Source organism: Kogia breviceps, chromosome 6 (genome assembly GCF_026419965.1).
Source record: "Kogia breviceps isolate mKogBre1 chromosome 6, mKogBre1 haplotype 1, whole genome shotgun sequence".
Classification (NCBI taxonomy): Eukaryota; Metazoa; Chordata; class Mammalia; order Artiodactyla; family Physeteridae; genus Kogia; species Kogia breviceps.
This window is the reverse complement of record NC_081315.1, coordinates 64,475,668-64,486,188: the sequence shown is the minus strand read 5'-3', so window position 1 is coordinate 64,486,188 and position 10,521 is coordinate 64,475,668. Positions and strand designations below refer to the sequence as shown.

At 37.6% G+C, this 10,521-nt stretch overlaps 1 non-coding gene across 1 annotated transcript; it reads left to right on the top strand.

Moving 5' to 3' along the window:
• The first annotated feature begins 4,681 nt into the window (after nt 1-4,681).
• TRNAR-CCU (transfer RNA arginine (anticodon CCU)) lies at nt 4,682-4,754 on the top strand. Its single transcript has one exon. It is a non-coding gene; the product is annotated as a tRNA-Arg (tRNA).
• Nucleotides 4,755-10,521: the final 5,767 nt, after the last annotated feature.

Below are 10,521 nucleotides of genomic sequence, written 5' to 3'. Positions count from 1 at the left end.
CCCTGAATTGTGTAACTTAAATCAAAATTGGGCACATCAAACATATTCCAAATTAGTAATATATTACACTCCTTCTTAAATATGTTCAGACATGGGGATTAAAGAGGGATTTTTCCATTAAGCTAAAAAGCAATGATAAAGCACAATAAGCCAAGCCCAGATTCATATTTATTTTTATTTATTTATTTATTTTTATTTATGTTTTGGCTGTGTTGGGTCTTCATTGCTGCACACGGGCTTTCTCTAGTTGTGGCAAGCGGGGGCTACTCTTTGTTGCGGTGCACGGGCTTCTCTTGTTGTGGAGCACAGGCTCTAGGCAAGTGAGCTTCTGTAGTTGTAGCATGCAGGCTCAGTAGCTGTGGCTCGCAGGCTCTAGAGTGCAGGCTCAGTAGTTGTGGCGCACGGGCTTAGTTGCCCCACAGCATATAGGATCTTCCCGGACCAGGGCTCAAACCCATGTCCACTGTATTGGCAGGCGGATTCTTAAACACTGTGTCACCAGGGAAGCCCCCAGTTTCATATTTAAAAGTCTGTCCTTAATAATAAACATAACAGTAGAGTGGCATGAAATTCTACTCAGTTAATAGCAAAAGATTGCCTTTCTCTGAAACTAAGATCAAATTCAAGAAAATGGGAATTCCAGATTTATTTGTAATTTGGATAATTATCTACATGGATTTGAGTTCTGTGATTATTCTATGGATCATCCTAATCTTAGCCATTTTCACTCATTAAGGTATTCACTAAAAATATTTAATATTTAAAATCACTGGCGTGACATTTCCGATATTTGCTATCTCTTTCTCCTTAGCAGGTATATTTTCAGGGTGTGTGTGTGTGCGTGTGCGTGTGTGTGTGTGTGTGTTTAGCTATGTTAACCATGGGAAAATAACAACTCTATCCACCACTCAAAACCCACTTGATTTCCCACTCAACCCTTGACAGTCACTGATGAATGATGGAATCCAGTTTAATTATAACTTTTTGATGTCTGTTCTATGTTAGTACTCTTCTCTTGGCTCAATAGCATTCTCCTATGTGTGTTTTTATTCAAATTACTTAGTTTTAACCTATTTAGGTTCATACTCCTCTTTGGAATTACAAGAAATCTGAGGACATGTTCTTTCCAGAATACCGTTAAGTTCACACAGACTAACTCTCCACACAAACTCAATGGGTGTGTGGCATTTAACATAACAGAAGAGACAGGTGAGATAAGAGTGATGGGTCTATGGCTCTATGATTTTTGCGAGAAGGTGACACAGCTGTAGCCCCTTTGCTCTAAGAGAAGAAAGAAATGCAGACCTTTATGTGAAATCTCCAGAATTTTGAATGTGTAAAACGAATTCATTTTTAAACATAAGATAGGCCAAACTGACATATTTTGGAGCCCAGAGTAGCTAGTGAGCCCTTCATGCATGCAACCCTTGCCCAGGGAATCCAGCTAAAAGACCCCTTCTCTCAACAATAGAATTGCTACAACCATTCCCAGAAGAGCCATTCCCACCTGCCTTAAAGAGGGGGTGGAACTGACGGCAACAGGTTTCAATTCAGGAACTTGTAAGTGATATTTAGAGATGCCTCTAATCAGCTGAATTTTCTCATAATCTCAAATACACAATCCAATATTTCTGATGTGTTGTTCCCACAGGTTCTCTCATCTCTCAAATATCTTCCAAATTCACAGGGTACATGCACAATATATCTTTACTTAGGACCTATCATTTCCTGGCTCTGTGCTAGGCACTGGAGATACAATGAAAATAAACCCAGCCCTTCCCTTGCAGGCAACCACAGACTACTAGGACTAGAGACATACAAAGAATTCATCGTATGATATCCGTGATGTTGTAATAAATGAAACACCAAAGTACGATAGAAACATGGAAATGAAATTGGGCAACTCTCTGTGGGAATTCATGAAAGATTTCACGGAAAAGCAAATCCTTGGGGAGCAGTCACCAAGCAGAGAAGGAGAAGATGTATGTTCCAGACTGAGGGAGGGTAACGTGTGATGGCAAAGAGGAGGGAAACAGAATAGAGCACTATAGTGCTTTGGAAAGCATCAAGGGGCTTTACATGGCTAGAGTGAAGGTTCAGGATTGTACTTACAGAGATGGGCGGGGGCTTTGTATGCTCTGCCCTGCGCGCCATCCGAAAGAGTTGAGATTTTCCTGTTCAGGATGGATAGAAGTAGGGTAGTGAAATGATAACTTCAGGATATTCAAATATGACTCCATATGATCCAATTCTTCCTAGTAGTTAGGCACTCTGAGTCTCATCATAGGCCATCCCCACTCAAGGTGGTCCATCTGTATACGAAGAACTGTGTATGAGCAGTTTGGTCCTGCACCCCATGCGGTTTAATTTCCTTGAGGCTGCTTTCAAGCTGGCAGAACCAAAACAGCAGCAAACTGTATTTTCAGATTAAACAGAATTAAGGGGGGAAAAAGAAAGGAAATTAAAAACAGGTGCATCTGCTCTCAGTGAGAGAAGAAAGGAATAATTTAAGCTAGTCCACATGGAGAGACATTTGAAATGGAACTCAAGAACTGGCCTCATATAGAGACACAAGAACCTGAACTCCTTCGCTCTGTCTGATTACTTCTGCAGTAACTTGCTAGTTTTATTTAGGAATCTCTCTAGTTGGGGAGGGAGTCTCTTATGTCTGTCAAGTAGAAGCACTATATAAATTAAATAACATTATAAAACAACAGACAGATATCTGCACCTAGGCATATTAATGATGTGTTAATTTCCTGCTGTGGTTCAGAATTCATAATGAGCTTTCTTTCTGCCATGTGCACAGTGGCGCAGTATAGGTAACATGTGTGCAATCACACCTTTAAAATAAAGCAGTCCATTAATCAAATATTGCCCAGGGTAGCAGGGAAAAGAAATCTTGAAAATGTGATTTTTATTTTATTGCTTACCCCTCCATGCAAGTTTTGGCTCCTGGCCACTGGCGGAGAGCTATTTCATGTGGCAAGGGGCCTGAAGCTGACTGTAAGGAAACCTGCTGTGTTTTTTCAGTTGCTTTTTAAAAATGAACACGGCATTTAAAAAATCAACTGAGTTCAGACTCTTTCTTCCATGCACGTAGCTGCGTAGTAATAGAGCCCAAATTCTGGTCCAAGAGAAGCTGTGTTATAGCATAAAGGGGAAGAGAGATCACTGCAAGAGCCCAAACCATTCCTTCAGTCCCATTCACATACTTGAAAAGCTAAGAATTGTCCCATCCCTGCCAGGTTATCCTTTTCTGCTGCCTTTCCAAAAGCATGGGTCTTCCCTATAATTTTTTTTATCACTATGCAAGGAAACTAGTCACTTCAGAAATCCCAAATCTTTCAGATTATTGCCTGCAAAATCATATGTGGTTGATATCTAGGCTGGAGTTCACAAAAAAACCTTATTCTGTTAGACAAGATAACTGTAGCCTCACTAAAACTTTGCTTGAAATTTGTATGTTAAATGAGATTGAGCAAGTCTAAGAGGAAAAATGCATAATGACATAAACTTAATATTTCCACCTATTTGTTTTCAGTTTTATTCTAAAAATGAAATTGCAGTCAAAAATATTATAGTTAACATTAATATTAATAGAATTAATTAATTAATAGAATTAATAGAATCTTTATATATCATATATAAAATATCATGGTGCGTAATATATTTACAAGTAATTACATGTCACATAATTGCATGTGTAACTGATAGAATAAGCAGACAAAAAACAGTAAGGCTATAGAAGATTGGAAATGAGACTAATAAACCTGAACTAATTGACATGAGAGTACTGCATCCAATAAGTGCAATTTATACATTCTTTCCAAACTTACATAGAATATTTTAACCAAATTTTGCCAGTTGGTTAGCCAAAAAGTAGACTTCAATGTATCCCAAAGAATCTTAATCATTCAAAATATATTCTTTTAACACAACAGAATTAAAATAGAAATCATTAATAAAGGAATAGCTTTTAAAAACCCAAATGTTTGGAAATTAACCCAGGCACATATAATTAATGGAAGGAAGTTACAAAGAAGAAATTATAATGAAAATTAGAAGTATTTTTGACTTAAAAATATATATATATAATATATTAAAACTTGTGGGGAGAATTCCCTGGTGGTCCAGAGGTTACGACTCTGCTTTCATTACTGAGGGCCCCCGGTTTCAATCCCTGGTTGGGGAACTAAAATCCTGCAAGCCACACTGTGTGACAAAAAAAAAAAAAAGAGAGAGAGAAAGAAAAACCTTGTGGGATATAGCTACAACTGTGTATAGAGGACAATTTATTGCCTTATTTATACTTACTAGAAAAGTTGAAACTTAGTGATCTAAATATCAATCTCAAAAAGTTAAAAGAGCAGGGCTTCCCTGGTGGCACAGTGGTTGGGAGTCCACCTGCCGTTGCAGGGGACACGGCTTTGTGCCCCAGTCTGGGAAGATCCCACATGCTATGGAGCCACTGGGACCGTGAGCCATGGCTGCTGAGCCTGTGCATCCGGAGCCTGTGCTCTGAAACGGGAGAGGCCACAACAGTGAGAGGGCTGCATACTGCAAAAAAAAAAAAAAAAAGTTAAAAGAGCAGCAAATTATGTATGAAGGAAGTAAAAATGATAAAAATAATAAAGATAACAGCAGACGTTAACTAAATAAAAAACATATTTGCAGGACTTCCCTGGTGGTCCAGTGGTTAAGACTCCACACTCCTAATGCCGGGGGCCCAGGTTCAATCCCTGGTCAGGGAACTAGATCCTACAGGCTGCAACTAAGAGCCCACATGCTACAACTAAAAGATCCCTCATGCCACAACTAAAAAAAAATAAAGATACCACATGCCAAAACTAAAAGATCCCGCATGCCACAACAAAGATCCCTCAGGCTGCAACTAAGACCTGGTGCAGCCAAATAAATCAACAAGCCAAAAATTAGTTTTTTGAAAAATAAACCTAAGTAAGATAAAATTGATAAATCTCAGGAAAATTGATCAAGAAAAAAGAAAGTAAAAGTTATCAGTATCAAATATGAAAAAAGGGACATTACTACATACCCTACAGAAAGTAAAGACAAATACAAGGATATTTAAAAAAATCTATACTTTGCTCACTTGTGCAAGTGCATGTGTGTGTGTGTGTGTTTGTCATGTGTTTTTCCTTTCTCTGAATTAAAAGGATAAAATATAAGCATCTATGGTCCATGGTCAAAAAAAATGTATGCTAACATTTAATAATATAGATGAACTGGATAAAATCCTAGAAAAGCACACCTTACCAAAAGTGACACAAGAAGAAAAATAAAATCAGAGCACATATATATATATATATATATATATATATATATATATATATATATGTATGTATATATATATATATATATATATATATATATAAAACCTTCCCTTAAAGAAATCTTCAGGTTCAGATGGCTAGCAGTGAATTCTTCTTACCATTTAAGGAAGAAATAGCACCAATCTTAAAATCTTCTAAAGAATTAAAAACTGAAAATAGTCTGCAATTCAATATTAACAAATTGAAGCCAAGTGCTATTTTTTTAAGGTTAATACATAATGATCAAATTGAGTTTCTTGCAGGAATAAAAAGATAATTTGACATTTGGAAAATCAGTCAACAAAATTCAACACATTTAAAAAATAAAGGGGAAAACTCATATGGTCATTAATAGGTTTTCTTAAATGAGGTATCATACTTATTTAAACCACCATAAATAATTCCTAGCATCTAACAAATACATACTCAAAATTATATTAGTTTGTTTTCTTTCCTTTCCGTCCCCACGATCGTCTTCTTCTGATGCCACTCACATTAATAGGTTAAACTCTACAGGAGATCAGCTATGATCATTTTCTTTTAATCCTCAGTCAAACACTACATTTTCCCATTGGCAATGAAATAAATTCCAAAGTCCTTATCCTGTCACTCAAATTGCTCCACAGTATGGCTCAACTTACCTTTTCTGCCTTTTTCTCAAGACTCCACCAAGTATTTTATATATTCTGATTTGCTCTCAGTTGAAATAAATTCCAAAGTCCTTATCCTGTCACTCAAATTGCTCCACAGTATGGCTCAACTTACCTTTTCTGCCTTTTTCTCAAGACTCCACCAAGTAATTTATATATTCTGATTTGCTCTCAGTTGAAAGGAGCGTTGGAACCAATGATGAATTCACTGTAGAGAGTTTGGTGGGTACGTCATCCTTTACATCTTCCATTGTTCCCCATATAAATATTCACATAAATAAATTTTTTTGAGGAACTGTCATGTTTTGTCCAATTGTGAAATGAGACCTAAGTAATTAACCAGTTTTCCTTTTCATATTGGTCACTAGAAATTTAAAAGTCATATTCAAATCTAGTGACTGTGTAGGATTTTAGAACTTTCCTGGCTGTGCCTATTTCCCTTCTCATCAATCCCCTCTCTCCAAAGTAGGTGTTGAACTTTTATTATGATATGTATTTTCAATCTTGCCATTATTTTCCTTTTTAAATTATTTCTGACAATAAGTCTCTTGTAAATGGTCTATATCCCTTATAGAATGAAGTAGGTATGAAAATATCAAATTACAGTCTGAAAGAACATATTTTAAACTTTCAAATCTCTGTGCCTTTCTTCTTGATTTTTTTTCCTTAACCTAAATTATTCCTACATCACTATCACCACCCTATCACCTAAAATGTTTTAATCTCTTTACTTGAATGATCAAAATTGTATCCTTCCTTCAATGCTCACCTTGAAAGTTGGCTTTCTCATGGAATTTTCCTCACTCCCACTGAGTGAGTACAACTTATACAAAGTTCACCTTCAAGTAACAGAAAACTTGACTCAAATTTGCTGAACTTTTACTCTGAGCTCCATGTGTTGACTTTCTCCTAAGGCGGCTGGGATGTCGAGATGACTACAGCAGTACCAGGCATCACATCAGTTGTGGCAACATGCAAAGGAAAAAAAAAAAACGGATCCATTCCCTCTCTTGCTAGAGGGTAAGGATACGTTTCCCTGAAGTCCTCCCCCACAATCATTACTGGCCAGAGTTGGGGCATAACCATTCCTAAACTATGCACAGGAAAGAATAATGGAATTCCCATGATTGGCTTAGACTAATCAACTTAAATCCTCTGAGGTTAGGCATAAACTCAGTTCGCCTGGAACCCATGATTATGTGGAGAACAGTGGATACTAACAAAATCAAAGATTTTTAGAAAAAAAAAGAGGGAGATGAATATTGGGTAGACTAATGGTGGATTCTGTCATTGTGATCTCTCTCTCCCAGAATTCTTGGGGCATTTTGTTTATACAAACTCACCTTATATATATAATATAATATAATATATATATATATATATATAATATATATTATTATATATATAATATATAAACTCACCTTATAATATAACTCACCTTATATTTTCTGTGTTATAGTTATCTGTGTACCTATTTCATTTCTGCTTCCTACCAGCATTAAGTTCTTTGAGGACAGCACTTTGAGGTTGCCCAATTAGCAACCTGAAGAAAGGTTGGCCATATAAGGCACTCAGTAAGTGTAGGTTCAGTTAAATTCCTCATTTTCCTCCTAAACAGCCTTGGTATAAAAACTGTACCTCTTTGGATTTGTGTCCATACCAGATACTTTTTTAAAAAATTTTATGAATTTTTAGAATTTTATTTATATTTTTATACAGTAGGTTCTTGTTAGTTATCCATTTTATACATATTAGTGTAAATATGTTATAGCAGATACTTTTGCGTAGCTTCGTGCTTTGACTTGGACTGCCTGCCTCCTATTAATTACCATCTACTGGTCCACACTTGTAAAGAGGCTGCTCATTCTACCTTGGGTGGAGTAAGTCCTGTGCATTGATTTTCCTGTAGGAAATGAATCCCTCACTTGTCAACATGCACTCACTCACTGGTTCCCCCTCTGATTCATTTGCAGAATTGCTGGCAGGGACTGGGTGCAAACTGAGGCTAAAGGACAAAGCTTTTCTCTGTGCAAAGATGATTGACTCACACCTGGATCAAACTTGTGGCCCAGGCCTCATTAGCACCATATTCTAATCCTGCAGAGAGCTCCCAGCCAGACCTAAGAGCAGCAATAACAGCAGACAATATGCCCTACAGAGGCCAGGCCCAGCCAAGAGGAGCCAAGGAACATCTGGTAGACTATACGGTAGCTACAAAATATTAAATGTTTAAAGAAAGAACTCCCCCCAACCTTGCCAGGCCCCAGAGATATAGCATTTGAAGAAAGATGTCTCCTCACTCAGAGCTGCTCTCTTTCCACCCACCCTGGCAGCAACAGTAAAACTTAAATAATCCCAGTGGTCCTTTTCCTCCTACAGCAGGAATAAAATCTGAGTATGAACAGGCTGTTGTTTCCAGGATTCAATAAAATATTTTATTTCAATTAGAAATAAATAAATAAATTAGAAATCATCCTAATCAGCTCATTTGAAAATGTATACCCTGGAATGCACAAACACCATTCTATTCCCTGTAATGGAAGAAAAGATACATTGTCATGTGGAAGAGAGGTGAAACAAAAAAAAAATTTCCTAGTTAAATTCCTGAGAAGCAAACCTGACCAAATTTCCAGTAACTGCTCAGACTAAAAATACCACTGATTCCATGTTAAAGATACTGGAGCACTTTTGTTTGTTTGTTTTTGCGGTACGCGGGCCTCTCACTGCTGCGGCCTCTCCCGTTGCGGAGCGCAGGCTCCGGACGCACAGGCTCAGCGGCCATGGCTCACGGGCCCAGCCGCTCCACGGCATGTGGGATCCTCCCAGACCGGGGCACGAACCCGCGTCCCCTGAATCGGCAGGCGGACTCTCAACCACTGCGCCACCAGGGAAGCCCCTGGAGCACTTTTATTCATTAATGTCTGACCAGCTGACGGCGGTAGTAATAATTATACATTCCCCAAAAGTGTTTGGGGACTCACAAAAAGCAGGAAAATCCCCTGGGATGCCCACCCAAAAGTATCATTTCTGGGAATGTCAGACTCGAATCGGGATCATAAAACTTGTTTATGAGTTTGGAGTTTAAATCTGCACCACTCCCTTCAGCCCATCTCTCTGAATTTGAAGATGTCTGTTTTCTTTGATCCAACACAATATAGGAAACCAGAGCATACTAAATTGTTTCAAGGTGGCACCGTCAAACAGGACTGAGGGGGCATCACCAATCTGTTTTCTTACTTTGACTTCCTTGTATTGTACTTCAAGTTTTCTAATTTTACTTCTAGACAAGCAAGATTCAGATAAAAGACCTAAAGCAAAACATAAGAAATTTAAAAAGAGAGTTGGGGGAAGAGGAATTCTTTCAGGTAACTAATATGTGAGTGTCTTTGAAAAATAGTATGTTCCTTCTGTTAGAGTTGAAACTATGAAATCTAGGTACCAATATTCTAGTGAAAAACGAATGAATGAATGAGAAAATGAATATAGCTTAGGCTCTAACAGGCGCTTTGACATTAGATAAGTTACTTAGCGTCTCTGAATCATCCTCAGTAAAATATTATTCCAGACCAGGGAGACATTATTAACTGTGTCATAGCAAAAAAGAATGCTGCCAGCCATGAGGGCACCCAGATAACTACTGAAGACAGCAAGTAGCCAGTCAACAGCTCAATACCTTGATAGACTGACTTAACCAAAAGCAGAATCCACGGCCAGAGGTCAAACAGCAAGTTACTACAGCCTGACTGAGGAAAAACTATCTCCACAATCAGCCATCTGCTGAATGTCATAGTGCTTGACTCCGAAGCCCCAACTAGAGAACTGGTCTGAGGACGGTTAAAAGGATACTTGATTTTCAATTTGCCCAAAGCCAACATTTGGGGAAGAATCCTAGTCTCTCTCTTTTCTCTCACACTCCCCTCTCTTTTTAATATACCTACCTTTTTTTACTCGTCTTCCAAACCCTTCCACATACCACAGATCAGACACACAGTTACACACTCTAAAAATAGCTAACTCTTGCATACTGCTTACCATGCACTAGGTACAATCCTAAATGTTGTATGACTATTAATTAATTTAATTATCAGACCTTTGAGATAGGTACTATTTATAGCCCTATTTTTACCTAATAAAACTGAGGTACAGAGAGATTAATTAGTTTGCCTAAGGTCACAGAGGTGATAAAGTGCAAAGTCACTATTGAAAGGAAGACAGTCTGGCTCCAGAGTCTGGGATCTTAATATGGCCACTGTTGGATGAAATATGAAGTAAATATTTCAAATATTCAGAACTCATTTAAAAAATATTCATTAAAGCCTGCAAAATTTAGGTTAATAAAAAAGTCTTCAACCTCAAAGATTTTAGAGTCTGGCAGATATGATAACTGCATACATAAATGACTATAATGCAAAGTAACAAGTGCTAAGTAACAGTGGTATGGGGTTTCAGGAAAGATGAAATTACTCCTGTCTTGGATGAGAAAAGTTTTTATGGAAAAGTCAAAATTTGAGTTAGGGTCTGAAGAAAGGGTAAAATTT